This window comes from Pygoscelis adeliae, unplaced genomic scaffold (assembly GCF_000699105.1).
Source record: "Pygoscelis adeliae isolate BGI_AS28 unplaced genomic scaffold, ASM69910v1 Scaffold79, whole genome shotgun sequence".
Taxonomy (NCBI): Eukaryota; Metazoa; Chordata; class Aves; order Sphenisciformes; family Spheniscidae; genus Pygoscelis; species Pygoscelis adeliae.
This window is the reverse complement of record NW_008825532.1, coordinates 4029936-4035393: the sequence shown is the minus strand read 5'-3', so window position 1 is coordinate 4035393 and position 5458 is coordinate 4029936.

Genomic DNA, 5458 nt, shown 5'->3' with positions numbered 1-5458 from the left:
AGCCCTGGCCTGCCTGTACCCTGCCGTGCGCTGCCCACGCAGCTCCCGCACCCACAGCCAGCCCTGCGCTCGCACCCTGAGTATTGGGGCACTCGCTGCCCAGACAGAGGGACCTGCTCTGCCCCGACTACCCACCCAGCCAGGGTGCACGTGGGGTTGTGCATCCCAGGGCTGCAGCCGGTGACCTCCCAGCCTGTCTGCATCGGCACAGCCACTGCCAGAGCTCAGCCGCCCTCCTGCGAGGCTCCGGGGCTGCCGTGCTGGCGGGAGGCCCGTCCTGCTGGCAGTAAATGTGTCATCGGATGGCGATCAGGGATAATGAGTCCTGCCAGCCAGCCCGGCCCGGCCGGTCCTGGCACAGGGCTGCAGCGCACGGGCAGGAGCGGGGAGAGAAGAGCTTCTCCAGCCCGAGCTGCCTCTCTCCTCCTCTGCCTCTCCCCACCTCCAGCCTCATCAACCTGTGTCTTCCACCAACACCGAATGATGCAGCATCCCTCCAGCAGTGCTTGCCTGGGGCTGCAGGCGACAGCACCGCTCTCCTCGACCAGTGTGGAGATGCGGTGGTCCCCCCGTACCCCTGCTCGCAGGTGCCCGGCACTGCCACAGCTCTGCCCACTAGTGTCAGAGAGCTTGGCAAGGATGGGGCCGAGGGGCTGCCTGCTGAAACATGTGTCCCCCAGACTGCAAGTAGCTGAAGCTGGGGCTGGGCCAGCTCAGGGTGTGCTGCCTCCAGACTCCCCTTTTCGCTGTGGATTTTTCCTTTAATCTGTTAATCGTTGAGGCAACGGAGCATTAGAGCCAGATTTCGAGCTGCTGGTGGTGGTGTCTGTGGCAAACATCCCATGCTCTTGTGGAGGGCAAAGCTCAGCCCTTGGCTTGCATTAGCAGGTGGGCGAGGAGCCCTTGAGCACGTTCCCTCCCTGCTGTGCCCCCCGAGCAGCACTTTGGCACTTTGCTCCTTGTCTCCTAACTCCAACCTGTGCAGCTGCGCGAGAGCCCCGGTCCGGGGAAAGCCAGGCTTTTGCACCAGACGTGGCTTTTGCAAGAAGGAGAGGAGGCAAGTTGTGGTTGTGGCTTAAGCAATGTCCCCTGGGCGAGCCCCATGTGAGTGCACGTGGCAGCCCTGCGGCTGGGGGCTCGGCTGGGAGCCCCGGCAGCCACCCTCCCCCTTCCCTCCAGCCCTGTGGTAATGGGCCAGAAAAGCAAAAATTTGTGAGATCCTCACAGATCCGGCATTCACGGCAGTTGCTGCTGTATCAGGCCCAGGAGCAAGAGCGGCCCCAGCGCATCCTCTCCCAAAACCACCGCTGGGGTCCCCGGAGAGGGCCCCGACCCCAGGCAGAAATCAGCCTGACGGGGAAAGCTTTTATTTTCTTTCCACCTTTGTCTTCTCCAGGGCTGGGCTTGATTATTCCTTTCAGCAACACGAAGTGCTAGAGAGGCTCAGCAGCCAGAGATCAATTTTCTCTGCTCTCAGCACAGCGTCTCTGTGCACGTGGAAGCGGCTTTTTTCTCCCCCTTCCCATCGTTCTGAGACTTGGCGGGTGATGCCAGGGACAGTGGCAGCCACCTCGACAGCGGGAGGGCGGCAGGGGACCCCGCAGAGCCGTGCAGCCCAGCCGCGCGCCAGCCCTCACCTGGTGCAGTGCTGATGGAGGGTGTCAAAGCCTTTTGCTTGTGGCCATTGAAGAGCAACTAGATATTGCCGGGAAAGAAACCCCAGCTCAGCTCAGACATCAGCATCGCTTCGAGGCGCAGCACAGGGTGGGGACCCTCAGCTGCTGCCTCTGCTCCTGCTGTGCCGTCCCTTCTCATTCACTGCAAAGCGCTGGCTAACGGAGGATGATTTTCTTTCTAGGGAACATGCAAAAATTTGTGTCAAGCAGGCGTCATATGCAAAGACCTTATGTTTAAGTGATCAGAACATAGTGGTGGCACAAGGTATGAAGACTAAACACAGAGGGATTCGAAACGCTTTGCAATTACGCAGCTAAGATAGATAGATAAATAAATAAATAAAAGACTTGCAGAACTTTAAGAGGATGGGAAAGAATTTGGTGTGGGATTAAATATTGGGGAAAAGATTAGAAAAGCGAAAAGCAGGAGATGAGAAAAGCCTGAGGGATGAGGCAGATGGACCAGCTCAAGGAGAGCTGCCAGCCTGCGGACAAGGACTAGCCCAGCATTCCAAGTCCACGTTCCACAGGACCAGGTCCTGTCTCCGGGCCTGCCGTGGCACCTGGCAGAGGTGAGAGCATCCTCCCCCCGGCACGGGCACAGCTGGGCTCACCCGGGAGCTGCTGATACCGAGATGCCCATGGCTGTGGGTGAACAAGGCAGCGGACCCTTGGCGCAAGCAGCGGCTCCATTTGCGCAGGGCTCTGTTTGTTTGTCCGTCTGCGCAGGGACGGCGAGGTGGCTGGCTGCCTTGGAGGCCAGGAGGGAGTGCCAGCCCTGTCAGAGCCATGCTCGCTTTCACCAGCCATGGGTTTGATCCTCTCCAGACTGCTAGCAAATTAGGAAATTCTTTGAAACACCGAAGCGCTGCTCTGCAAAAACAAACCGGCCAGCAGCCCCTTGCTGCTGAAGGCAGAGATACAGCTGGGGTTTGGATCACCTGCTTTTATTCACAAAATGAACTTGAGCAAGTTCTTAAACTGCAGAACAAAATACTAAAGACCGCTGGCAATTACAGCAGAGACCTCTGGAGTCCTCCCCAGCACGGGGAGCCTCGGCAAGGCTGTTGACAGCCCCTGCTGCTTCTGATCCTGGCTGGCAAATATTAATTCTGGTTTTTTTCAAGTTAAGAAATTAACCGCTTTGCAACCCTGTCCAATTTGAATACTCTAATTAAGCAGTTTCGGTGCTTTTCTCCTCCAAGGACCTTCCCCGGCCGAGCACTTTTACCCCTCGGCTCCTGTGCCAGGCTTCTGGAGCAGCCGGCCTCTGAGGTCTGCGGGTTCGGCTCCCTTGGATGATGATGATGGATGCCACACGTTATCCAGGCTACAGCTTTCCGAGGTGTTGCGAAGACCCTCGCTGGTGCCTGGATTGCCTCCAAGCGGTCAGGTGTCATTTCCAGGGGAGCTGACAGGCTCTGGCATGGACGACATGCAGCTTTTGCGCTGTCGGCCTCCCTTGCCAAGAACGCTCATAAAGCGACTCGTAATGAGCTCGCCGTGTTCTCGTTTTGCAGACAGTTTTGTTAGCTTTTTGCAAACGCAGTCTGGGGAGAAGCTCTGCCTGGCTGGCCATTGCTCGCAGGTCTGCTAACGCACTTGTCTGGAAAGCCTTTTCCTCCGGCCTTAGGTTGATCTCCTCCAGAAGCATCTCAGCCCGTGACCTGCCTCCACCCTCAGGAGAGCCGCGTGCAGCAGGCCATTTGGGGATGTGTGCCGGGCACATGGACTCTCCGGTGACTTTGCCGTGTATGTGTCCCCTCAGCTGTGGCTGGGGAAAAGCCATGGGTGGGAAAGCGACTGCTGTCAGTGGGCGAGCAAGGCCATGCCATGCAGATGTGCCGCCCCACAGCAGTTGGTGACAGTGGCACTGCCCACCTGGGAAACATAGCTCCCATGTGCCGAGTGCTGCCAGGACCCGGTTTTTGTGTGTGTGTGTGCATCCCGTCCCAACCAGGAGGGATGCTCTGGCTTGCCCCGGGATATAGGCACCAGTATTTCAGCAGAAATGTCCTGTCCTGGTTTCGGCTGGGATAGAGTTAATTTCCTTCCCAGTAGCTGGTACAGTGCTGTGTTTTGGATTTAGGAGGAGAACAATGTTGATAACACACCGATGTTTTAGTTGTTGCTAGGTAATGCTTACACTAGTCAAGGACTTTCCAGCTCCCCATGCTCTACCGACTGAGCAGGCTGGAGGGGCACAGGGAGCGGGGGGGAGCACAGCCAGGACAGCTGCCCCAAACTGGCCAAAGGGACATTCCATACCATGGGACGTCGTGCTCAGTACAGAAACTGGGGGAAAGCTGGCCGGGGGGGCCGCTGCTCGGGGACTGGCTGGGCATCGGTCGGCGGGTGGTGAGCAACTGCACTGTGCATCACTTGCTTTGTGTATTATTATTATTATTAGTAGTAGTATTAGTAGTAGTTGTAGTATATTTTATTTCAATTATTAAACTGTTTTTATCTCAACCCATGAGTTTTCTCACTTTCACTCTTCCAATTCTCTCCCCCATCTCACTGGGGGGGGAGTGACCGAGTGGCTGGTGGTGCTCAGTTCCTGGCTCAGGTTAAACCACGACATGTCTCCATGTCACCAAACCAAGGCACCCAGGTCCTGCTGGCAAGGCGAGGCGCTCGGCTGTCTCGGTGACACCGCCTGGCCCAGGGCTGGCGATGAGACTGCACAGCGGTTTTAATGGTCTCAGGTCATCCTGCGCTGGACGGGAGCACAACCTGGCAGCTCCCGCCCAGGGATTCAGCACGCTTTAATGAGTTCAGCGCTGCAGTCTGCATGGAGGAATTAACGATTCGGGATAATACTTGTCACTTCGCTAGGAGGAAATTGTCAAGTGAAAAGTAATTTATTAAAAAGAATACAGAAATGTTTTTGCTTATTAAGACCAACATCATATTAAAGTATTTTCTCAATACCCTATTTGGGCTGAATTTCACATTTTCTCTCTCTCTTTCTCTGCAATGAGAATGAAGCAGGGAGTCTCACTCTAATTAATTGTTGGCTGCTTCATTTTGCTAGCGCATTTCATGCACAAGTTTGCACATTTCTGTAGCATTTGAATTGCAAGTACTGCAGGAATATAATAAAAAAAGGAAACCCCATGAAATTTTAAAAGCAAATGGGGACTCTTCTGTTAGACGTCAGTTTAAAATTGCTTTATTTTCACAAATCTTAAAAATATATCTTGACAGTGTATTTACCTTCCTCCCCTCCTTTCTTTTCACTTGGGGTTTAAGGCAACAAGTTTGCTTTATGTGTTCACTGTTGCCTTCTGGCTTTTGAGCTGTATTTTCAGTTTTGCTCTACTACAATGTTGGCTAGAAACTTTGAAATATGTATGTATATATATTTCTAGGGAGAGGCTGTCACATGTGTTGGTGATTTGACACGGGAAAGCTTGAGGACAGCCCTGTCCCCTCAGGCTTGCAGAAATTCGTGGAAGCTGGTACCCAAGGAGAGCGTGCCATGCTGGCATCACGTCGTGCGCGTGGAGGAGGGGCCACTTTTTGGGAGCCATGGAGCTGCGGCTCGGCACAAGCCCAACACGGATATGGTGAGCGATACCTGGAGGTGCTTCCCAGGCACTGTGGTACGGATTATATTAGCTCGGACCGTGACGGGCAATGAGGAGATAGCTTGACGTCTGGAGAAAATAGGAAGAGGAGCGACCCGTGAAACCAGCATGCTTCCTGCACCACCAGCATTCCTCGCACAGAGCAGTGACTCGTCACCACCCAGAGACCCCGCTTGCTGGCCCTGGCGC